The sequence below is a fragment of the Cetorhinus maximus genome, chromosome 9 (assembly GCF_964194155.1).
Source record: "Cetorhinus maximus chromosome 9, sCetMax3.hap1.1, whole genome shotgun sequence".
In the NCBI taxonomy this organism is placed as follows: domain Eukaryota; kingdom Metazoa; phylum Chordata; class Chondrichthyes; order Lamniformes; family Cetorhinidae; genus Cetorhinus; species Cetorhinus maximus.
Window position 1 is genome coordinate 50,786,890 of NC_135887.1, and position 26,549 is coordinate 50,813,438.

A 26,549-nucleotide genomic window follows, 5' to 3' on the forward strand; every position below is an offset into this window, starting at 1 on the left:
AAGCAATTAAGAAGTTGCAAACTTCAATATTTTCTGTTCCTGGACAGTTTCTGTTTATTTCAAATGACTGTTGTCTTTATTTTAAAAAAGGTAATATTAACATCAGACGAGGCTTTGGCTCTGGTATTTTCTATTCAGGTTGGTTTCTCTTCACATTGCAATCCTCTGACTTTTTCCTAATCTTATCATTACCCTCCTTCTCCCACACAACCCTCCCCCCCCACCCACCTCTTCAGCCAGTTTGATATGAAAACCAATGGACAAAAAATGAAATGGAGAAAAAACGTGACTTATTTTCCCCAACTATATTACTGTGGAATCTCCTGTGGAGTTTGCACTTGGAATCATAGGCTATGCTACTACAAGGTGCCAAGGTGTGAAAAGGGGAGGATGGGTATACATGTCTAGTGAAAAACCATGTTTCTAAGAATGCTGCCCAGAGATTGTGAATCATTTATTTTGATTAGAGACAGCAACATAAATTAGAGTTGCCTCACTGCAATTGGATAAATAGCACAGCTGCATTCATGAATGTAAAAGAAAATTCAAATTGTCAATATGAAAAAAGATGCTCCAAACATTTCCCTCAGCACCTCTTCCTAAAGCAAGAGAAAATAAGAATTGGTTTCACCACTATAAAAGGATTTGCAAAGGAGTTTTTTAAAAAAAATTCTGCATAAAGACATGGCCAGATTTTTAGGAAAAGTAACAGTGAGGCTAGCAGGTTTTGCCATCATTAAAAAGTAAAACAAACAGCAACTTTTGGTGATGGCACATGTACAGTTAAGCAAGGAAATTAGGACGTTGCTGGCCCAGTAGCCCTGCTCCTCTAGAAGCTACATGAAAACAAATGAAGGGCATGAAGTTGAATACTTAAATGACAGGTAACCACTAAACACAACAGAAAAGCTAAGGCTTCTTTATTCAAGTTTACATTAATTTTCAATGGTCTGGTAAGTCTTAAATACTGCCAAACAGCTTCTCTGACACAGAAAAATAACTTTAGAAAGTGTGGAGTCTCATTCCTTCAGGTTTTTATTATTGCTGGAGAATTTTTTTTTAAATGTAAAAGTTTATTTTTAAAATTTTCCCTCTTGGTCTCATCTTTTTCTTAATACCCTCTTTCCTTCCCACTATTGCACTTTCTGTATATGATTTGGCATTGAAATAATTGTTCTAACTTACACTACCTGGTCAGACACAGCAGTCTCAGAAAGGATTCTTCAATTGATTGGTTAAGGAGATACACAGTTGCTTGCCCTGTTCACACGGGTTCCATCCCCTGTAGGAGGGCGCCGCGTTGTTTGGATTTCTAATCACTGCAGGTTCCTGTGCAAAATCCCATAGAAAGTTTGTGGGCAAGTGTAAGAGCAATGAACAGCTAGTACAGTTCGTTTGCTGCTGACTGCTGGGGGAAAAAAATAAGTTTTTATGTAACAATCGTTTTCAAGTTCCAGGACTAAGAGTAAACGACTGTTGCAATCCTATGTGCTCTCTGATCAGCAAAACAAAACACCAAAGTAGCTTGTTTTCATGAAGCTTTACATGTAAAGGATTTTGAATTTACATTTAAGCAGATTTTGAAATAATTTGGAAGGACAATCTCAATTCTCACAGCCTGCCTAAATACAGTGCAAATGGATATATGCTGGATAATTTTTAACACTGCACATGTTAAGACCCTGGGAATTGCAGACACAGGTTTACTTGTTTATTTTCTTCAGTTGGCAGAAGTATAACTTTGGGTGGAATATCAACTCCAACCCTAAGCTTTTTAAGAGTGGCTGAATTCCCATGCTTAATGCTTTAATGAGGATACTTGGTCAAACTTTTTTTTTATATAAGGATTTTTCTAATCAAGTGAATTATGTATTTTTAAAACAATGTTATGAACCTTGGCATAAAAGCTTTTGATTCACTTGAGAAAAAATGGCCAAAAGATTTTAAAATGATTCTGAGCAATTTAACTGGTTTAAGTTGCTTTCAATTATGCCCTGGAATTAGAAAAAGTCAGGCAAATTTACATTCAAGGAGCAGAATTGGACAATCTTGTTTTAATAAATTTGATTTATAGAATCAAATATATCATCATTGGGACCCAAAATGGGAATGGAAGTTATTGTAGCAAACTCTTTTTAAAATTCTTCCACAAATAAAACACTTGAATTTTTAATCTGCACTTGAGCAGGTCATTGTCAGATTTTACAACAACTTATACTTGGATAGCATCTTTAACTTAATAAAACACCCCATGACACTTCACAGGAGCATAAAAACAAAATAATGACACTCAGCCATGTAAAGAAATATTAGGTCAATGACTAAAAGCTTGGGCAACGAAGTAGGTTTTAAGGAGCATCTTAAAGGAGGAAAGCAAATTAGAGGCGCGGAGAGGTGCAGGGAGAATTTGCCAGAGCTCAGGGCCTTGGCAATTAAAGACATGGTCACCAAAGGTGGAGTGATTAAAACTGGGGAAGTTCAAGAGAACAAACTGTACTTATCAGCTGTAAAGTGCTTTGGGATGTCCTGAGGTCATGAAAGGCGCTAGATAAATGCAATGAAGCATTTTTGAAGTATACTGACTGTTTTAGTGCAAACCAAGGTAGCCGATTTGTGCACAGCAAAGTCGCATAAATCCTAATGAGACAAATGATCAGATAATCTGGTTGTTATGTTGGCCATGAGAGAAATAATAGTCTGAAGACTGAGAGATGGCCTCTGCACTTCTACAAATGGTGCCATGGGTTCTTATATGGTTAACCGAGAGAGCAGAAAGGGAATTTTTTTTTTTATATACCTCAGCCAAAAGACAGCACCTCTGACAACTGAGCACTCTATCACTCCTGTACTAAAGTGCTAGCCTAGATTATGTCTCCATGTCCTGGAGAAACCTTGAACCCAGGACTTTCTGACTCAGGCAAGAGCACTGCCACTGATGCAAAAACTCAGTCATTCAAAGGTGCAAGTTCAAAGCTTGTGCAGATAATGCATCCATGCGGAATCACGGCAGTCAACAAAAACAGACGGCAATGCAGTAAGAATATCATTATCATTGTTCAGTTGTCTCTTACACAGATGCTTTTGTATTTTTAAAGCAGTACTGTCTGGACAAGTGACTGTCTAAAAACATTAAAGAAAACAGTGGCTACAAGAGCAGGTCAGAGGCTAGGAATCGTGCAACTTGCCTTCTGGCTCCCCAAAACCTGTCCACCATCTACAAGGCACAAGTCAGGAGTGTGACAGAATACACTCCACTTGCCTGGATGAGTGCAGCTCTTACAGCACTGAAGAAGCTGGACACCATCCAGGACAAAGCAGTCCGCTTCATCGGCGCCACATCCACAAACATTCACTCCCTCCACCACCGACACACAGTAGCAGCAGTGTGTATCATCTGCCAGATGCACTGCAGGAATTCACCAAGGCTTCTTAGACAGCACCTTCCAAACCCACGACCACTACCACCTATAAGGACAAGGGCAGCAGATAGATGGGAACACCACCACCTGGAAGTTCCCCTCCAAGTCACTCGCTGTCCTGACTTGGAAATATATCACCATTCCTTTACTGTTGCTGGGTCAAAATCCTGGAACTTCCTCCCTAACAGCACTGTGGGTGTATCTACACCATGTGGACTACTGCAGTTCATGAAGGCAGCTCACCATCACCTTCTCAAGGGCAACTAGGGATGGGCAATAAATGCGGGGCCAGCCAGCGAAGCCCACATCCCGTGAATGAATAAAACAAAAGGAGGGAGAAGTGGTTGGGGGAAAAAAAAGAGTCCAGACATTCTTGGTTAAAACTTCACAGAATATCATCATGAGGCTGTAGTACCAATCCCATGTAGGCTAGTCACTTTCTTTTAAACTACAGCTTCCAATGGCAAGTTAGGAAACATATCAGGGTGTGATCATAAGCCATTAAGAACAGCAAGGTCCACATGCAATGCTGAGTTACATCATCTCAGAGAAAGCAGAGTGGATATGTTACTATTGACTTTGGTAACCCAGGACCAAGGACCTGTGGAAGTTTGTTCTCATCTTTCTCTCAGCTAATTATTTGGAAAGTTCTCTTGTCAGGTAAAGGCCGGATAAGACTCAATTGTGAAGCCATTTATGATCAATTAACCTGCTAGTTTTATACTTGAAAGTTAAGTTGAAAAGAGAAAAGCTTAAGATTTCATTATCTTGGTTGTCACCATGCTGAGACTTCAGTTCATTTGTATGTTAGCCAAAGGTGCAAAAATAATTTCTCTCAAACACCTCCCCCTATGACAAAAAAGTCATCTGGGGCTTGCAAGAGCATGGATTTGGAACATTGCCAAGTGAAATACAAATCACTGTTTGAACTGAGGATATAACACATATGTGAAGCTATCCATACTATTAAAAGTTACGTGTTTACAAAAATGTAGACTTATTACCAGATTATGAGTGCTTCCAGAGTTGCTAACCGTGGTTAACCTGTACTACACTGCCACATGGACATCGTGGCTTGGGTTACAAAACCAGGAACAGATATTTACTATGAGAGATCTCCATCAACTTGGTCTTCAGTCTTTACAGTAAGACCTACATACATATCTGAAGGAAACGTGCTAATATAAAGAACTAGTATTTCAGTTTCATTCCATAATCTTACTTCATACTTTGGATGGAGACTATCTCCTGGCCTGGACTGCTGCCTGCCTCCTATCTGCTCCCGGAGTGCCACTTTCTGACCACACACACATTCTATTTTGGGACCATCAAAATACTCCTATGTCTAAGTCAGAAGCATAATACCTTCCTGCTCCACAACTACAGCTGAAATATTTAAGCGCCTGTACAAGCTTCCTCAGAGTCGAGAAAAGTTGGGTTAATTTTCTGAGAAAGACTCATAATAAAGGCAAGTATCCAATATGCATTCTTAATCATATCTACACTTGAAAGTTTTGAAATTGTGCCCTGTACACCCAAGTTAAAGTCAATAACAGATAATCAAGAAAAACAGTGGTTTTGGTACCGATCCCTGAGGAACTCCACTATACATTTTCCTCCTGCCTGAAAATCAATTGCTCATCACTACTCTGTTTCTTGTCAGTCAGTCAACTTTGTACCCATGCTGTCACTGTGCTTTTGATTCCGCAGGATTCAATTTTGCTGACAAGCCTTTTATGTGGTGTTTTATCAAATACCTTTTGGAAGTTCATATATACACCAACCACATTACTCTCATCAACCCTCTTATCTCAACAAAAAAACTCAATCAAGTTAGTCAGTGTATGGACATGCATTCACTTCTCAGTATCCAACCATTTATTTTATATTTCCTTGTCAAGAATGTCCTCCCCAAATGCATTACCTGACTTTTCCAGATTGAACTCCAATTATCTGTTTTCTGCCCTCCTATCCAGTCAATTGATACCTTCTTGTAGTCTACAGCTTTCTTCCTCACTGTCAAGTGCAGTCCATTTTTGTATCATCTGCACACTTCCTAAACATGCCCTATATTAAGTCTAAATCACTGATATACAGCACAAAAAGCAAGGGACTTTGTACTTTGTGAATAGGATCCAAATCAATTGGTGAAGCCAAAACCAAGACACAGAGCTTTTCTTTACTAAGGGAGTTTATTGACTTACTCAGTCACACAGCTCTCCTCCCACACAACCCAGTGTCCCAGCTGTTCCCTATTTCTATGTGTTCAAAAACAATTAATGCTGAGCCCTGCAGAACCCCACTGGAAACTGCCTACCAGTCACAAAAACACCCATCAAATATAACCCTTTGTTTCCTGCCACTGAGTCAATTTTGGATCCAACTTTCTCTTGAATCTCACGCGCTTTCACTTTTCTGAACAGACTGCCATGTGGGGTCTTGGCAACAAATTATTATCTCCTCAAAAAATTCAATCACTTTAGTCAGACATAACCTTATATTAACAAAGTCACGCAAACTGTCCATAAGGCCATAAGATGTAGGAGCAGAAGTAGGCCATTTGGCCCACTGAGTCTGCTCAGCCATTCAATGGGATCATGGTTGAACTAATAATCCTCAACTCCACTTTCCTGCCTTTTTCCCATAACCCTTGATTCCCTCACTGATTAAAAATCTATCTCCGCCTTGAATAAACATAATGGCCCAGCTTCTAAAGCCCTCTGTGGTAAAGGTTCACTACCCTCAGAGAAGAAATTCCTCCTCATCTCTGTTTTAAATGGGTGACCCCCTTATTCTGAGATTATGCCCTCTGGTTCTAGACTCTCCCACAAGGGGAAACAACCTATCAGCATCTACCCTGTCAAGCCCCCTAAGAATCATATGTGTTTCAATAAGGCCACACCTCATTCTTCTAAATTCCAATGAGTAGAGGCTCAGCCTATTCAACCTCTCCTCATAAGAAAATCCCTCCATACATGGAATCAACCTAGTGAACCCTCTCTGGACTGCCTCCAATGCCAGTATATCTTTTCTTAGATAAGGAGACCAAAACTGTTCACAGTATTCTAGGTGTGGTTCAATTAGTGCCTTGTACAGTTTTAGCAAGAACTATTTTTATATTCCATTCCCTTTGAAATGAAGGCCAATGTTCCATTTAGATAAAAGCAAAAAACTGCGGATGCTGGAAATCCAAAACAAAAATAAAAATAAAAATACCTGGAAAAACTCAGCATGTCTGGCAGCATCTGCGGAGAGGAACACAGTTAACGTTTCGCGTCCGTATGACTCTTCAACAGAACTAAGTAAAAATAGAAGAGAGGTAAAATATAAACTGGTTTAAGGGGGGGTGGGACAAGTAGAGCTGGATAGAGGGCCAGTGTTAGGTGGAGATAGCCAAAAGATGTCATAGACAAAAGGACAAAGAGGTGTTGAAGGTGGTGATATTATCTAAGGAATGTGCTAATTAAGGGTAGAAAGTAGGACAAGCAAGGTACAGATAGCCCTAGTGGGGGTGGGGTGAAGGAATCGAAATAGGCTAAAAGGTAGAGATAAAACAATGGATGGAAATACATTTAAAAATAATGGAAATAGGTGGGAAAAGAAAAATCTATATAAATTATTGGAAAAAAAAAGGGGGGGATGGAGGAGGGAGTTCATGATCTAAAATTGTTGAACTCAGTATTCAGTCCGGAACGCTGTAAAGTGCCTAGTCGGAAGGTGAGGTGCTGTTCCTTAAGTTTGAGTTGAGCTTCACAGGAGCAATGCAGCAGGCCAAGGACAGACATGTGGGCATGAGAGCAGGGAGGAGTGTTGAAATGGCAAGCGACAGGGAGGTATGGGTCATGCTTGCGGACAGACCGAAGGTGCTCTGCAAGGCGGTCACCCAGTCTGCGTTTTGTCTCTCTGATGTAGAGGAAACCGCATTGGGAGCAACGAATGCAGTAGACTAAATTGAGGGAAGTGCAAGTGAAATGCTGCTTCACTTGAACGGAATGTTTGGGCCCTTGGACGGTGAGGAGAGGAGAAGTAAAGGGGCAGGGTGTTGCACCTTCTGTGATTGCATGGGAAGGTGCTGTGGGAGGGGATTGAGGTGTGGGGGGTGATGGAGGAGTGGACCAGGGTGTCCCGGAGGGAACTATCCCTGCGGAATGCCACCAGAGGGGGTGAAAGGAAGATGTGTTTGGTGGTGGCATCATGCTGGAGTTGGCGGAAATGGCGGAGGATGATCCTTTGAATGCGGAGGCTGGTGGGGTAATAAGTGAGGACAAGGGGGACCCTATCATGTTTCTGGGAGGGAGAGGAAGGTGTGAGGGCGGATGCGCGGGAGATGGGCCAGACACGGTTGAGGGCCCTGTCAACCACCGTGGGTGGAAAACCTCGGTTAAGGAAGACGTGTTAGAGGAACTGTTTTTGAAAGTGGCATCATCAGAACAGATGCGATGGAGGCGAAGGAACTGAGAGTAGGGGACGGAGTCCTTACAGCAAGCGAGGTGTGAGGAGCTGTAGTCGAGGTAGCCGTGGGAGTCGGTCATCGACACCAACACCCATCCAGGACTCTCCACCCCTGCCTGTCCCTCTGTCCCCATCCCGTCTTCCAATCCCAGCCCCGGCCGTGTATTCACCATACCCCCTGACCTTCCCCTCTCCGATGCTGAACGTTCAGTGCTCAGCAAAGGACTTAGTTTCATACCCTTACACCCTCATCTCAATGAATTTCGGGCTAGGCATGATGCTGAATCTTCTTCCGCCGCCTTCGTCTCCGTGCTCACTTCTTTGGGCAGGAGTCCTCTCCCGGTTCAATGGATCCTTTTACCCGCCTCCAATATTCTCCCTCCACCTGGACCCCTCCCTCTGGATTCGTGCCTGCTCTTGATCTTTTCATTGAGAACTGTCGGCGTGACATTAGTCGTCTCAATTTCTCTGCTCCTCTCACCCACTCTAACCCGTCTCTCTCTGAACTTGCTGCACTCTGTTCTCTCAGGTCCAACCCTGAATTGTCATCAAACCCGCTGACAAGGGTGGTACTGTTGTTGTCTGGTGCACTGACCTCTACCTTGCAGAGGCTGAGCGTCAACTCGCAGACACTTCCTCCTACCTCCCCCTGGACCATGACCCCACCACTGAACATCAAGCCATTGTTTCCAGGACTGTTACTGACCTCATCTCCTCTGGAGATCTTCCTTCCACAGCTTCCAACCTGATAGTCTCCCAACCTCGGACGGCCCGCTTCTACCTCCTACCCAAAATCCACAAAGAGGACTGTCCCGGCAGACCGATCATGTCAGCCTGTTCCTGCGCCACGGAACTCATTTCTTGCTATCTTGACTCCATTCTTTCTCCCCTTGTCCAGTCCCTTCCCACCTACATCCGTGATTCCTCTGACACCCTACATCATATCAACAATTTCCAGTTCCCTGGCCCCAACCGCCTCCTCTTCACCATGGCCGTCCAATCCCTCTACACCTCCATTCCCCACCGGTCTGATGGCTCTCCGCTTCTTCCTCGAACAGAGGCCCGAACAATCCCCATCCACCACTACTCTCCTCCGTCTGGCTGAACTTGTTCTCACATTGAACAATTTCTCCTTAAACTCCTCTCACTTCCTCCAAATAAAAGGTGTGGCTAAGGGTACCCGCATGGGCCCCAGTTATGCCTGTCTCTTTATGGGGTATGTGGAACATTCCTTGTTCCAGTCCTACTCCGGCCCCCTCCCACAACTCTTTCTCCGGTACATCGATGACTGCTTCAGTGCTGCTTCATGCTCTCGTCTGGACCTGGAAAAATTTATTAATTTTGCTTCCAATTTCCACCCCTCCATCATTTTCACATGGTCCATCTCTGACACTTCCCTTCTCTTCCTTGACCTCTCTGTCTCAATTTCTAGTGATAGACTGTCCACCAATATCCATTACAAGCCTACTGACTCCCACAGCTACCTCGACTACAGCTCCTCACACCCCGCTTCATGTAAGAACTCCATCCCATTCTCTCAGTTCCTTCGCCTTCGTCGCATCTGTTCTGATGATGCCACTTTCAAAAACAGTTCCTGTGACATGTCTTCCTTCTTCCTTAACCGAGGTTTTCCACCCACAGTGGTTGACAGGGCCCTCAACCGTGTCCGGCCCATCTCCTGCGCCTCTGACCTCACACCTTCCTCTCCCTCCCAGAAACATGATAGGGTCCCCCTTGTCCTCACTTATCACCCCACCAGCCTCCGCATTCAAAGGATCATCCTCCGCCATTTCCACCAACTCCAGCATGATGCCACCACCAAACACATCTTCCCTTCACCCCCCCCGCGGTATTCCGCAGGGATCGTTCCCTCCGGGACACCCTGGTCTACTCCTCCATCACCCCCTACATCTCAAATCCCTCCCACGGCACCTTCCCATGCAACCGCAGAAGGTGCAACACCTGCCCCTTCACTTCCTCTCTCCTCACCGTCCAAGGGCCCAAACATTCCTTTCAAGTGAAGCAGCATTTCACTTGCACTTCCCTCAATTTAGTCTACTGCATTTGCTGCTCCCAATGCGGTTTCCTCTACATTAGAGAGACCAAACGCAGACTGGGTGACCGCTTTGCAGAACACCTTCGGTCTGTCCTCAAGCATGACCCAGACCTCCCTGTCACTTGCCATTTCAACATTCCACCCTGCTCTCATGCCCACATGTCTTGTCCTTGGCCTGCTGCATTGCTCCAGTGAAGCTCAACGCAAACTGGAGGAACAGCACCTCATCTTCCGACTAGGCACTTTACAGCCTTCCGGACTGAATATTAAGTTCAACAATTTTAGATCATGAACTTTCTCCTCCATCCCCACCTCCTTTCCGATTACCCCCCCCTTTTTTTTTCCAATAATTTATATAGATTTTTCTTTTCCCACCTATTTCCAGTATTTTTAAATGTATTTCCATCCATTGTTTTATCTCTACCTTTTAGCCTATTTCGATTCCTTCACCCCACCCCCACTAGGGCTATCTGTACCTTGCTTGTCCTGCTTTCTACCCTTAATTAGCACATTCCTTAGATAATATCACCACCTTCAACACCTCTTTGTCCTTTTGTCTATGACATCTTTTGGCTATCTCCACCTAACACTGGCCCTCTATCCAGCTCTACTTGTCCCACCCCCCCTTAAACCAGCTTATATTTCACCTCTCTTCTATTTTTATTTAGTTCTGTTGAAGAGTCATACGGACTCGAAACGTTAACTGTGTTCCTCTCCGCAGATGCTGCCAGACATGCTGAGTTTTTCCAGGTATTTTTATTTTTATTTTTGCCAACATTCCATTTGCCTTCCTCATTACCTGTTGAACTTGTATGTTAGCTTTTTGGGATTCATGCACAAGGACTCCCAAATTTCCCTGTGCTGCAGCCTTCTGCAGTTCTTCTCCATTTAAATAATATTCAGCTCCTCTATTCTTCCTGCCGAAATGCATAACCTCACATTTTCTCACATTATATTCCATCTGCCACTTTTTTGCCCACTCACTTAACCTGTGTATATCCCTCTGTAGACTCCTTGTGTCATCCTCATCATTTGCCTTCCCACCTATTTTTGTATCATCTGCAAATTTGGCAATAGTACATTCACTTTCCTCATCTAAGTCATTAATGTATATTGTAAGTAATTGAGGCCCCAGCACTGATCCCTGTGGCACTCCACTAGTTACAGGTTGCCATCCTGAAAATGCCCCCCTTATCCCAATTCTGTCTTCTATTAGTTAGCCAATCCTCTATCCACACTAATATACTTCCCCACCACCATGGACTCATCTTATTAAGTAGCCTTACATGCGGTACCTTATCGGACGCCTTTTGGAAATCCAAATATACTATATCTACTGGTTTTCCTTTATCTATCCTGCTAATTACCTCCTCAAAGATTTCTAATAAATTTGTCAGGCATGATTCCCCTTCATGAAGCCATGCTGACTCTGCTTGGTTAGATTATGTAATTCTAAATGCTCTGCTATTATATCCTTTAGACTCTTAACATTTTCCCAATGACAGATGTTAAGCTAACTGGCCTATAGTTATTTGTTTTTTGTCTCTCTCCCTTTTTGAATAAGGGAGTTACATTAGCAGTTTTCCAATCCTCTGGGACTTTTCCAGATTAATCTTGGCCTTCCTAAATGCTGATTTATACTGTCCCTCAGAATTTTTTTTCAATAAATTGTCCATCATCGAGGTTAAGCTAATTAGCCTTTAATTATTCAGTCTATGCTTTTCACACTTTTTAAACAACTCTTTGTTTAAAAATACTCTGTAGCAGTAGAATCACTCTTTGCAAATCAGCTTAACTGCCAGTACCTACATTGTGAGCCTACAATGTCATTCTAAGAGTACATGTTTCAATTAATTAAAGACAGAGCTTGCATTGACATGGTGCCTTTCATATGAAGACATCACAAGGCACTTTACAGCCAATGAATTAATTTTGAAGCACAATCACTGTTGGTCTGCAGAAGAAATGTACTCACTTGTGGATTTATCATAAAAGGTCTCGAGTGTTGCTTCACTTCCAAGAGCCTTCTAATCAACTGTACTCTAGAAAACTTTGCAGCCAAGAATTTTAAGAGCTGATCCTATTGGTAATAGGTTTTATACATACATCATCTTCATGAATTCTGGAACATTGTCATCAACAATCTGAGAAACTTTGAAATTTATAAAAAGTATGGGGGAAATTGCTAGCAACTAATGCTGCAGATGGGATTAGTTTCTTGAATCTAGACTCTCCGATCAAACAGAATGGTTAGAGCATTAATAATTTTTATGGGGGTTTTCCCAATTACCCATCTCAACTCTAGAGGAAATGGGATAAACAGTCTTTGCCACCATGCCAACTCTGCAGTTTCCACTGAAATAACAGTGGGAGAAGAATCTTGTAGAAATCCCATCCCCAAATGCTTGGAAGAAACAAAGATAATTTGCTGTTGGATGCATTAGCACAAGAGAAAATGTCAATCATAGAACGATGTGATAAGGTTAGAATGATCTTCAAACACAAGAGAGCTTGCCACTCAACCATTAGCCAAATTTTAATTGCATAATATAAAGTAAACCTTCCTTATAGGGAAAACCTTCCTACTGGGGATCAGAGGGATTCTAAGCTACAATGCCGTTGGACACATTGCACATATCTGAACCGTGGAATCCAGGCTCCAGCACAAATAAATAAAATGAGAAACTACTTATGACAGATATTTAAGGAAAAAATACAGGAAACGTGGCAGCCAATTTGCGCAAACTCTCACAAACAGTAATGTCATAATGACCCAGATAATCTGCTTGCCTAAATTTGTTGATGCCACAACTCTACAGGGGAAACTTCCCACACAGTAGCTGCAGTTCCTGTGACTTCATAGCCGACTACATCCTTGGCAGCTAGCTGCCTGCCTCAAAGATGATGCCAAGCATCACAAGATCAATGGATCCAATTCTAGAACTAGCCCTATACCTCTTTCCATCTACTCATATGTGTGACCATGCAGATTTGTTTTCTGCAGGCAGGAAGTGGGGCATTGGCTATTTCTGAGGGTGATCTCCAGCACGGATTACTTCAGGTTCTGTCTGCAACATCTGTCTGCTCTACTTTAAAGCTCCTAGCTTGAGCCGGGTTGGTTTCTGAGAGTCGTGTTCACGAAACAGGCAAAAGACCCCTTCTCTTGATAGCTCGACACATCCAGCCCCTGGATCCACAGCAGCATCTATACTGACTGAACCAACATGGGAAACTCACAGCAGGTTGAAGCCATGCAGCCCTTAATTCAATGTTAATGCTGGTTTGGGAAAGCTTTGCACACACTGTCTGTGGACAGAGGGCTGGGATAAATACAGTGTCTATAACTGGAGCCTGGGATAAATGAACAGCTCCTCACTCACTGTCATCGGGTTCACTGTTACTGCAATTTCCCTTCCTCAGGCTTGGTCCCATCAGTTTTACAGGGGAATGAGTGTGAGGGTCACAGGCCTGTGTGGGAGCACCTTTATAGCGACGAACACACGGGCAGCATTTGAGTTTCACACTGCGTGTTCAGGAGCCGAAGAACACTTGCATGTGATGATGTTACCAGGCAACCACGTGCATGATAACATCACTGCACACGTGAGCAGATGGGTTTTCAGCCAGGTACAGGCAAAAAGGATAGCTTCAGCATATAGGCACATTTCAATAATGTCATTGTCAATTTAAGAACACAAGGACATGAGAAATAGGAGTAGAAGTAGATCATACGGCCCGTCAACCTGCTCCACCATTCAATAAAATCATGGCTGATCTTCGGCTTCAACCTGCCTGCTCCCCAAATCTCTCGATTCCCTGGGAGACCAAAAATCTGTCCGTCTCAGCCTTAAATATATTCAGCGATGGAGCATCCACAACCCTCTGAGGTACAGAATACAAAAGATTCACAAACCATTGAGTGCAGAAACTCCTCAGCTCAGTCCTAAACGATCGCCCCTTATTCTGAGTCAGTGCCCCAACATGCACAATTAAAGCAGCTGATTATTATTTATTGGGGATCCTCACAGGCCAGATCTATTCAGGGACCTCAGCTTCATATTTGCTTAATAAGTACACAGTGCTAAGTTACAGTTTCCGTACAAAAATACGATATTGGGTTTTAACATGCCAATCATAGAGTATCTTCGGCATCTATTGAAGTGCTCAAGGATCGTACCGTCAGATACCAACAGAATTTCCCACCTCCCTGGAATGCCAGTCTGTCACACTTCTTAGGTTAAGAATTTGAGGGAGGATTCTTTATAAGAGAAATTATACTTAAATTCTTATGTTGTAAGATATCAGTTGGTTGCTTGGAACTGTTGGTTGCTCACCACTCTCAAGGAACTAGAGCCAGATTGGTTGAGTTACTTTCAATTGAATCCCAAGTCCTACACCAGGGCTTTAACACATTATCTAAGCATCTCCAGTGCAGTACTGAAGGATTGCTGCATTGTTAGCATTACAGTCCCTCAGGTGTAATGCTAAACCAAAGTCTATTATAATACTGCAGGTCAACATTCTACAATTAACATTCCTGCCTTAACCAACATCATAAGCAGATTAATTGGTCATTCACATCATTATTTTTGCAGCATCTTACTGTACAGAAAATGGTTGCTATGTTTGTCTACATAACTATGATTACATTTCAAATAAATTCATTGTGAAGCACTGGGTCATTTGAGACAGAGTAAGGCATAATTATGTAGCTAGCATGTAAGTTTCGATTAAGTAGTATTTTTTCAGAACTAGTTTTTAAGATGCCACAACTCCTTTCCAATGTCACTTCTCTTCTGCTATATCCCAAAAAAGGCCATTCCCTATAAATAAAGGGATTGAGCAAAAGCATATTTTGGGAATTGCATCTCTGTTCACTCCGTGTACTATATATTTATTGGTTCCTTGTCCTCTTATTCCCCACCTCTCACTGTCCTTGAGGAACTGCAACATTCCCTTGGTGACCTCTTCCTTGCTATCCCTCTACTATATTCCTCCTATCCCTCTACTGTCCCAGCTTTTCTGTCTCTATTTACTCTATTGCCATATCCATATAGACCACATCCATAGAACCATAGAAAAGTTACAGCACAGAAGGAGGCCATTTGGCCCATCTTGTCCATGCCAGCCCAAGGACACCCAGGTGCCCTTTCTAATCCCACCTTCCTGCACCCGGCCCATAGCCCTACAGCTTGCAGCACGTAAGGTGCAGATCCAGGTTCTTTTTAAAGGAGTTTAGAGTTTCTGCCTCTACCACCAACTTGGGCAGCGAATTCCAGACACCCACTACCCTCTGCGTAAAAAAGTTCTTCCTCATGTCCCCCCTACACCTTCTGCCACTTATCTTGAATCTATGTTCCCTGGTTCTAGAATTCTCCACCAAGGGAAACAATTTTATCCTGTCCACTCTATCTATTCCCCTTATAATTTTGTACACCTCAATCAAGTCATCTCTCAACCTTCTTTGTTCTAAGGAAAATAACCCCAACCTATCCAATCTCTCCTCGTAGCTGCTTTTCTAACCCTGGCAACATTCTTGTAAACCACCTCTGCACTCTCTCCAGAGCTATTACTTCCTTCCTGTAATGTGGTGACCAGGACGGCACACAATACTCCAGTTGTGGCCTCACCAGTGTTTTATACAATTCCAACATTATATCCTTACTTTTACATTCTATACCTCTGCCAATGAAGGAGAGCATTCCATATGCTTTCTTTACAACCTTGTCTACTTGAACTGTTGCCTTCAGGGACCTGTGTACTTGTATGCCAAGATATCTCACTTCATCTACCCCTCTTAGTATATTCCCATTTACTGTGTAATCCCTGTAACTGTTTGACCTCACACTTCTCTATGTTAAAATCCATCTGCCACTTTACCGCCCACTCCACCAACCCATCTATATCGTTTTGGAGATTGAGGCTATCCTCTACACTATCCACTACTCGGCCAATCTTTGTGTCATCTGCAAATTTCCCAATCGTGCCCTTCCACGTTCACGTCCAAATCGTTAATATATAACACAAACAGCAAGGGTCCCAACACCAAGCCCTGTGGAACACCACTTGGGACAACTTTCCATTTGCAAGAGCATCCGTCGACCATTACCCTTTGTTTCCTGTTACAAATCCAACCTTTTATCCAGTTTTCCACATTACCCTGAATCCCATGGGCTTTTACTTTCCTAATCAATCTGCCATGTGGGACCTTGTCAAATGCCTTGCTAAAATCCATGTACACAACATCCACTGCACTACCTTCATCAACCCTTCTTGTCACTTCCTCAAAGAATTCAATCAAATTTGTGAGGCAAGACCTTCCTTTAACAAATCCATGCTGACCATGCCTTTCCACATGACAGTTAATCCTATCTCTCAGGATTGATTCTACTAATTTGCTCACCACTGATGTAATACTAACTGGCCTATAATTGTTTGGCATTTCCTTTGATCCCTAGACATTTTCCTATCCACGATGCTTTTATCTCCCTCAAAACAATTCAATTAGATTAGCCAGATGTGACTTATCATTTACCTGTAAATGTGATCCTAATCTTTCATTTGTCTGAATTATTCCAATGTAGTCCTCGTCCTCTCCATTGCACTCACATTGTCCTAGTCAAAGACACGAGACATCTAGTTTGATTTTGACAGTAGCTGCCTGCTTGTCATCCTTCAACAACTTTATGCTACTTTTGACATTATTCATCATTCCATTCTGCTTTAGTTGTGTCAGCTGCGGCTCAGTCGACAGCATTCTCAGCTGAGTCTCAAGGTTTCAGATTGAAGTCCCACTTCAGAACTTTAACACAAAAATCAAGGCTGAAACTTCAGAGCAGAATGCTGCAATGTCAAAGGTGATGTCTTTGGATAAGGTATTAAAACAAGCCCCCATCTGCCATTTGGATGGCTGTAAAAGATCCCATAGCGCTATTTCAAAAAAAAAACAGGGGAGTTATCTCTGGTGTCTTGGCCAATATTTATCCCTCAATCAACATCACAAAATAAAAATGATTTGGTCATTACCACATTGCCGTTTCTGAAAGTTTGCTGGGCTGCCCCGTTTCCTACATTAAAACAGTAATTACAGTAAACACTTCAAAGAGCTCTAAGGCTCTTTGAGATATATGGTGGTCATGAAAAACACTATATAAATGAAGTCTTTCTTTCCCAGCTCTTCCTGAAATTTATCTTTGTGGTTCTGTATTCATGGCTCCACTGAATATTATTTTCACCCCATCATTTAGTTCCTCAAATGTATTTTCCTTCCTGGCCCACATGGCCAGCTGCTTCTTTTTTTTGAAAAAGGGACTCAAGACACCCGTCCTCCTTACGAGCAACAATTTCAGACTCCCCAATCGCCTTACAACAATCTTTTTGCAGGGTCCCTGCTGGGGGATCACTTTGCCAACTCCTTCGCATCCCACTCACCCCATCAACATTATTGTTCATTAGCAAAGTCCTAGGGAGGCAATATTATCTCTGCACTCCCCTCTAGAATGCCAATTTATTCACAAACAAGGTCCCTTCTATCTAGTAACTTAGCATAAATGACTTAATTAACCAATTTTGACCAGGACTTTGCTCATGAATGGCAATACCTTGCCTCTTATTGAATCATCACCACTTAGCCAAACTTTTCATCACCTGCTTTCCAAACTACCTTAATGACTCCATAGTCCTCATCACAATCTCACCTTGATGTCTCCCCTCCTTCATCTCCTTTGAGCTCCTCACCTTGTTCCATCTCTCTTGCTTTTCTTAAAATGCTCATTTTCTACCAATCCACTTGAATTTCTCACCGCGATGTTCTCCCCACATTGAATGATTCCTCATCTTCAGCAATTTAAATCTCCATCACAGCTCCTCTCTTCTTGTTCTCCCAAAACCTCTTGCGCCATACAAATTCTCCTCTCATAGTCATGGCTACCTTATCAACTTTTCCATCTCACTACTCCCGTAATCTTGATCACTGAGACTTCTGACCACTACTTTCTATCCCACATCACGAACAATGTTCATCTTTTTACAAACCTACTTCCTTCTGTACTCCTGGGAAAAAAATGCTACTATATCATCGATAAATGATAGATAATTATTTCCTATCAGTGTAATTGGCAGGGGGCACAGTTCAGCTCCTTTTTACACAATTAAATCCTACTGTTCAGATAAAGCATTTTGCATTTATCAGTACATTATTTAGTTTGTTAAATTTACAATAAAACTAAATAATGTAGTATTTGCTCCAGGAACTTTAATCTTCCTCGAAAGCCTCACATACATAGGTTTTTCTTCAAATTCCTACTGGAAGTCCTATTGAACCCATTTACAAACAGCAAGCTCCCATAAGCACAATGTGATAATGGCCAGATAATCTGTTTTAATGATACTGGCTGAGAAATAAATTTTGGTCAGGGTGCCAGTGAGAACACCCCTACTTTTCTTCAAGTAGTGCAATGGGATCCTTTATGACTACTTGGGGGGTGGGGGGGGGGGGGGCCCAGACAGGGTCTCTGTTTAATGTCTCAATCAGAACACGAGTTATGAGCAGGAGTCGGCCATTCGGTCCTTTGAGCCTGTTCTGCCATCTGATAAGATCACAGCTGAACTGACCGTGGCCTGAACTCTACTTTCCTGTCTGTTCCCCATAACCCTCGACTCCCTTATCGATCAAAAGTCTAACTCAGCGTTGAATATATTCATGGCCCAGCCTCCATTGCTTTCTGGGGAAGAGAATTCCACAGACTAATGATCTTCAGAGAAAAAAAATGTTCTCCTTAATTCAATCTTAAATGGGAGACCCTCAATTTTTAAACTGTCCCCGTCAAGTACTAGTCTCTCCCACAAAGGGAAACATCCTTTCAGCATCTACCCTGTCAAGCCCCCTCAGGATCTTATATGTTTCAATAAGATCACCTCTCATTCTTCTAAACTCAAATGGATACAGGCCTAACCTTTCCTTATAAGACAATCCCCATTCGATTCCTCTTGTAATAAACCCAACGTTCCATTTGCCTTTCTAATCACTTGCTGCACCTGAGTACTAACTTTTTGGGATTGATGTACCAGGAAACCCAGATCCCTCTGTACCATAGAGTTCTGCTGTCTCTCTCCATTCAAATAATATGCTGCTTTTCTACTCTTCCTGCCAAAGTGAGCAAGTTCACATTTTCCCACATTATATTCCATCTGCCAAATTTTTGCCCACCTAAATCCCTTTTTCCTCTTGATAATTTACTTTCCTGCCTATCTTTCTGTCATCAGCAAATTTAGCTACCATATATTTGGTCCCTTCAACCAAGTCATTGATATAGATTGTAAATAGTTGAGGCCCCAGCACTGATTCCCATGACACTCCAGTAGTAACATCTTGCCAACCCAAAAATGACATATTTATCCCTACTCTTTGCTTCCTGTTCGCTAACCAATCCCATATCCATGTTAATATGCTACCTCTTATACAATGAGCACTTATTTTGTGCAATACCCTTTGATGTGGCATCTTATCAAAACGCCTTTTGGAAATCAAAGTACACCACATCAAAAGGTTCCTTTTTATCCACCTTGCTTGTTACTTCCTCAAACCATAGAAAAGTTACAGAACAGAAAGAGACAATTCAGTTCATTGTGTCTGCATCAGCCAAAAAAAGAGAAAGCAAAAAGAAACTAGCTGATTTTAATCCCACTTTCCAGCACCTGGTCCGTAGCCTTGTAGGTTACAGCACTTCAGGTGCAGATCCAGGTACCTTTAAAATTAGCTGAGCGTTTCAGCCTCAACCACCAAGTGAATTCCAGATGCCCACCACCCTCTGGGTGAAAAAGTTTTTCTTCATGTTCCCTCTAATCCTACTCTAATAAATTAGTCCAACATGATTTCCCATAGAGCCACAGAAAAGTTACGGCACAGAAAGAGGCCATTCAACCCATCGTGCCTGTGCCAGCTGAAAGAGGAAAAAAAACACAGCCGCCCATTCCCTTTCACAAAACCCATGCTGACTCTGCCTGATTGTATTCCCTCTCTCTTCAGGTAACATGCCCTAAGGGCCTTGAAAACTACAGAGCTCATGTCAATCTTGATCTAGAAGTATGGATCATCTGATTGTATTATGATTTTCTAAACTTTCTGTTATCTTCTGCATAACGTATTCTAGCATTTTCCCTATGGCAGATGTTAGGCTAACTGGCAGATAGTTTCCTGCTTTCTGTCTCACTCCTTTCTTGAATAGAGGTGTTTACATCAGTGATCTTCCAACCCACTGGGACCTTTCCAGTGCCATATAGATATCTGATGTAGAGACAGTCACATTACACCTCACCACAGCATTAGTTCACAACCACAACTGTAGCCAGTATATCCATACTATGTCCCCACATTTGCTGTGCTACCTCTGCCTATTATGTACTGGTCAGAAGGAAGCTGGCAGGAGTATTGCCAACTCAGCCAGAGATGCCGGAGTCTCACTGGTACAAGTGCAAAAGATGGGTTATTCTCCATTCATGTTTAATCTATGAAAAGGCACGAGAAAACACTAGGTAAACTTGCTAGCTGAAAGACGGAACCTCTGATAGTGCAGCACGCCCTCAGTACTGCACTAAATTGTCACCCTAGATTTTGGGCATAGCAGTAACCACTTAAGTGGTCTTTCAAAGTCAAGGTTCCAAACAGTATGACCCAACAAGGTTAAAAGAAAATTGTATAAAACTGAACTTAAATTATAAGCTGGTATAACAGGTTTGAGCACAAAGGACACATGGTCTTCTGAAGGAAAACAAGATTGATGGGCGTGCAATAAAAAAGTTGCAGTGCCAATATATCTCTTGTGGAAGAGTAATAGTTTCAGCATGAATCTTAAATTACTTCTGCAGCTTGATTCGGGTTCCCAAAATAGAAAAGAATAGAGCACTTAGTGGTTTTATTCTCAGGGGTTTAGAAGAATGAAAAGCTTCCATTTTCTTCAAAATACCACAGCTTGAATCCTTCCGAAACACAAAAAATGATTCCATTTCTGATTGATCTAGCATTTGGGAGCTTTCCAGAATAAAGGTATTAAACGTTATGCGATGTAGACGTAGTGAATTATTTAATGTTGGAAAATATCCTGCGTCATAACAAGAGAACTTTAAAACCAAAGTTACAGTAGCTAGGATACGTCCTCTAGAAGGCTTCATGCTCTAAAGATGTGAAATCTGAACTCAGAAATAATTAATGATATGCCAATTAGCTTTTTTAAAAAGAAGCTAAACACACTCACTGGATGGGACTTCAATTCCTGCATTGGAACCTTGATGGCATGATACTGAGTCCCCAACCCCATACCGATGTGGAAATGCACACGTGTCACTATTTTGATTTCCAAGTAGCTTAACTGGACAGGAGTTACATTTGCCACTCAATTCGCTGCAGCAGATGTGGGAAGCAGGCAGGTCTAAGGCAGCAGCGGGTTCGATTTAAAGGGCGGACATGAAATATAAAAGCTATGGTACACTCAATGTATTTTAGTGTATTGAAAAGTCAATAGTTTTAATACACTATATACACACAAACATACATATGCTAATGTAGCACTGGTCACAAAGGTGTGTTGTTGGGTATGTTGGGGTGTAGGAGTGGGGAAGGGATGAACACCGTCACTAAGTGTTTGGAGGGAAGGTTACAAGATTTTGTTCACAGACATAGGTTGTATCCTAGAAAATAACAGCACTTTCTACCCCACTGCAGGTAGATAAATAAATATGATTGTTTCCCTCACATAGCAACTCGTTATATATGACTGTGATCTGTCCCATGGGATAGAATGTGTTTAACTTAAAGATTTTAAAAAAATGAACGTCAACAAAAGTGAACTAATTTACATAGTTCCTTCTTTACAAAAGGCTTCTGCAACAGTACAGTTATTAAAGGGTTCTGTTTGAACGGGTTTAACTTCAAGGCTTCAATTTACTACCACCCTGCAAACTTGAATAATGGTCTAGTGCTTGTATATCTCTCCACCCATAGCTCGTTGCAAACCTATTTCTTTCTGTGTCTGCCGCAGGGAAAAAGCTCCTTCCCAACTCCCCAACAATTGCACTTTCAAAGTCCCAACTGTCCAGCCTTGGTCCTCCATTCACCACAGTATTTTGGGAGGTACTGATCTTCCAAACACGTCCTCATCTGCAACTTTGATGCCGTAGCCCCCAATAATGCCATTATTGTCTCATCCTGCGTGTCTCCGGTTAATGCGATGTGTCAAGTGAGTTAACGTAGTGAGTGGCGTGTAGTGATCAGTCTACGTGTTACCTCTTGATCACAGCTCTCACTGGTGGCTAACAGCATAACTATTGCAAAGAGAGCAGAGTGTGTAAGCCTCTCCTGCCAGTACATAGCCCCTTCATCAGCAAGCCTGATGTAGTGCCTCCCCATGGCGACATATGTTACTGGGTACCTTGTGGCCCCAGGCTAAACTACTGGGGACTCAGAAGATTTCTGGCCCCAGACATGTGGCATAAAAGCCCACTGGTTTGTGGCTACATCCTGGTGCCCACAAATCAGACCCCCAGCTATGGGTAAATAGCCCCACATCCTTGTGAGTGTCTCAGGAGAGAAGGCAGCTAAGGGACAGAAAATCCAGAGTGGAGTCCCGTAGGGGTAATCTGTCACCTATTAGGCAGCTTTCCAGCAACTCCTGCAGCAGAGCTGGTACCAAACAGTGCTGGTTTCAGCCTTTGGATAATACCGGGGGGGGGTCTCCCCGATGCTTGGGAAATTCCGGGTCTCCAATCTATTTTCCCAGGCCTGCGCCCTGGAGAGGACACTTGAGCTTTGTGGTTTATGTTGGCACAACATAGGAAAAAACAGTTACTGGCGTAAGTTCTTGCCTGATTGGCATAGAGCACAAGCACCAGCGGTTACTTCTGAAAAGATCATTGCGTCTCATTGGATAGCTACCGCTCAACTCAAGCTGGGCAACCCCCAATCAGTTAGGTGCTGTCCTGTCACAGCCGGCTTGCTTCAATGGGTGCTTGGGGGTTAGACAGTCATCTCTTGACAGGCAGGTTGCTAATCTATGCACAAGGCAAGACAAACTCAACAAAGAAAACACCAGTCTTTCGTGTCGCAAGCTGGAATGTAAGGACCATGCACCCTGGTCTTACCGACGACCTTCTGCAGGCTGATGACACAAGCAAGACAGCTGTAATCGGCAAAGAGCTTACAAGGTTCAATGTGGACATTGTTGCACTGCAAGAAACTAGGCTTGCTCAAAGTGGATCCATTATAGAGAAACACAACATATCCCTCTGGCAGGGGAAACTCAAGAGGTAACATGTGAGCTTTAGTAGGTTTCACAGCAAAAAGAAACAAACACTCTACTCGTGATGACGAGCACTCCATAGAAGGCTGAGAGAGACTTCTTACTCTTCACTAGTCAACAAACATGGGCCAGGTAACTTCTCTGCATCTATGCCCTGACACTCACCTGCAGATCAAATGTCAAGGATCAATTCTACGAGGCACTTGGCCCTGCCAGCAGCAGGATTCCCAATTCTGAGACTCTGTACCGTCTAGGAGACTTCAATGCAAGGGTAGGTACTGACTTCACAGCTTGGCCAATGTACATAGGGCACCAGGGAATTGGCAAAACGATTGAAAATGGACAGAGGATGCTGGAGCTATGCTGTTACTATGGACTGTGTGACGAACAGCTACTTCCAAACTAACCCGTGCCAAAATGCGTCCTGGAGACATCTGAGATCATGCCACTGGCATCAGCTGGATCTCATCGTCACCACATGTACCACACCCTCAGTGCCCTCATCACTTGTAGCAATCACAGCCCTGGCCATGACACTGACCACTCCCTGGTGTGTAGCAAGGTCAGGCTTCAGCCAAGGAAACTATACCACTCCAAGGAGAAAGGCCGTCTTCGGATCAGCACTTGCCATACCACTGATCCAGAAAAGGGCCCAGGAGTTTCTCAACACCCTTGATCAGGTTCTTTCGGACAACACTATCCAAGGCCAGAACGTGGTGTCATAGTGGAATCATCTGCACAAGACTAACCATTACTTTGCTCTCATTGCATACGGGAGAAGAGATCAGAGGAATGCTGACTGGTTTGAGGTTTATTGGACTGAAATGGAGCCAGTTACTGCAATCAAGAGGGCAGCCTTCGTGAACTACAAGCAAATTCCCAGCAAATAAAAACCGAGATGCTCTCAGAGCTGCCAGAATCAAATCTCAGCACTGCACCAATCAATACCAGTTAAAACTCTGCAACAGCATACAATCTGCTGCTGAATGCAGGGATGCTAGTGGGATTTATGAAGGAATCAAGAAAGCAACAGGCCCAGCAGCAAACAAATCAGCCTCCTTGAAGACAAAGACAGGGATGATCATCACTGAATTGAGCAATCAGATGGAAAGATGGATGGAGCATTTTTCTCAAACTCTACGCAACGGAGAACCTCATCACTGAAGAAGCTCTCAGCGCCATTCCAGACATTCCTATCAGGGAGGAGCTGGACAGCGAGCCTGCCATAGTAGGGCTCAATAAGGCCACTGACCATCTTGCCAGTAGTAAAGCCCCAGGAAACGATGGCATTCCACCTGAAATCATCAAAAGCGGAAAACCAGCACTGCTGCAGCATCTCTGCTAGAAGGAAAGGTTTGTGCCTCGAGACATGCATGATGTAAAAATGGTCACCTTGTACAAAAACATAAGTGACTGCAACAATTACTGAGCATCTCCTTGTTCAGTATTGCAGGGAAGGTCTTTGCTCGTGTTGCTCTGATAAGATTGCAGACCCTTGCGTCACGCATCTACTTCGAGTCTCAGTGTGGTTTCTGAGCTGGCAGGTTGACAGTTGACTGATTTTCTCACTTTGGCAGTTACAGCAGTGCCATGAACTGTGCAGGCCACTCTACAACGCCTTCATGGACGTCACTAAGGTCTTCAACCCTGTCAGCACGGACAGGCTTTTTAAACTGCTGTGGAAAATAGGCTGCCCACCTGGACTCCTGGGTTTAATTTCTTCTTTCCACAAGAACATGCACGGTTTCATCAGAGGCCATCAAGGTCAGCAGCGAGGTAAAGCAGGGCTGTGTACTGGCATTAACTTTGTTTGGCATATTTTTCTCCATGCTGCTAGAGTTGCTGTTTGCTGATGTCACCATGCTTGCATCCCATACTGAAGTACACTGACAGCAACTTGTAGATTGGCGCTCCTAGGTCTGCAAGGAGGTTGGACTGACAATCAACATCAGGAAGGTCAAAGTTATTGTTCAGGACATAGAGAGTACACCTTCCAACAACATTGACAACCTCACTCTGGAGGTCATCAACAGGTTCACATACCGTGGATCAACAATTACCAACAACCTGTCCCTTGATGCCCAAATCAACACCAGGATTGCCAAGGCCATAGCTGTCACGTCAAAGTTAAGAAGTCAAGTGTGGACCAACAGCAAACTAACTGAAAATACAAAGTTCCATGAATTCTCAGCACCCTCCTTCACAGTGGCAAGGCATGGACAACATATGGAAGCCAAGAAAACCAGCTGAACAGCTTCCACCTCCACTGCCTCAGATGAATACTGGGCACCTCCTGGCGAGACAGAGTGCTTAATATGGAAGTACACTAGCATGCAGGGATCTCCAGCATGTTTGCCCTCGAGTCAGCGGTGGCTCCATTAGCTGGATCATTTGAACCGAATGGATGCTGGCTGCATCCCCAAAGAATTGCTTGATGGCGAGCTTGCTATTGGCACGAGATAACAAGTGACCCCTGCCTTTTATATAAGCATGTGTGCAGGTGAGACTTCAGGTTGACCGGGATCAGAGTCGATGCATGGGAAGTCCTCGCTGCTGACCACAGTGCCTGGAGCAAGCGGTCAGAAAGAGCGTGGAAAAAGCAGAGGACAAAGAAATGACCAGATGGCAGAAAAGAGAGCCGGCCAGAAGGACAAAGCATCAGACCATCTGTACCAGTTGAAGAAGGGATTGCTGCCTCGTCAGCCACAACAGACCAAGTTCAGTACAGAAGTGACACACACCCTGGGCAGGTGCCATTTCTCTCTCATCCTGGCGCATCTTTCATTTCCACTTAAGTCCAAGAGGTGCAGACTTGAACAGATATACTGGAAAACTGGTTAAGCCATTCGCCACCAGATCTGGGTGGGCCACAAAAAGCAGTATCAGATCCTGCTCACGTCTGCCCAAACTGCTCACTAATCCAGGATCATCCTGAAATGCAAAGATAACTCCTGGCTTCTTTTTGCTACTGCAAACAGTCTTCAATTTCTCTCCTGTTTCGAGTATCCTCACAATCAACAAATGCAAAGAGTTCATAGACTTCTTTGGATGGTCTCCATCTTAGTGACAATCAGCTGTAACTGCCACTTCCCTTCCACTCATCCAATGGGAAAATCCCTCTATTGTTTCCCCCTGCCCAGGCCCTGAACTTTCATTTTTCTCCAGTTTCTCTTATCTTTCCTTTTTAAAGCTCATCTTAGCCATCAAAGCTTTCTCCTGCTCCCTCAACCCTATGCCTCTAAACTGCTGACCATTCAGCATCCCTTCCTGGTTCTCATTAGTTGATATTGTTAACCATCTTTCCTCTCAGGTATTATACTCCTCTCCTTT

General features: G+C 43.2%; 1 protein-coding gene across 3 annotated transcripts in view; it reads right to left on the reverse strand.

Annotated features, from left to right (window-relative positions):
• Positions 1 to 26,549, reverse strand: part of LOC144684646 (E3 ubiquitin-protein ligase rififylin-like) — an 81,344-nt gene that overhangs the window by 14,099 nt on the left and 40,696 nt on the right. The window lies entirely within an intron of this gene.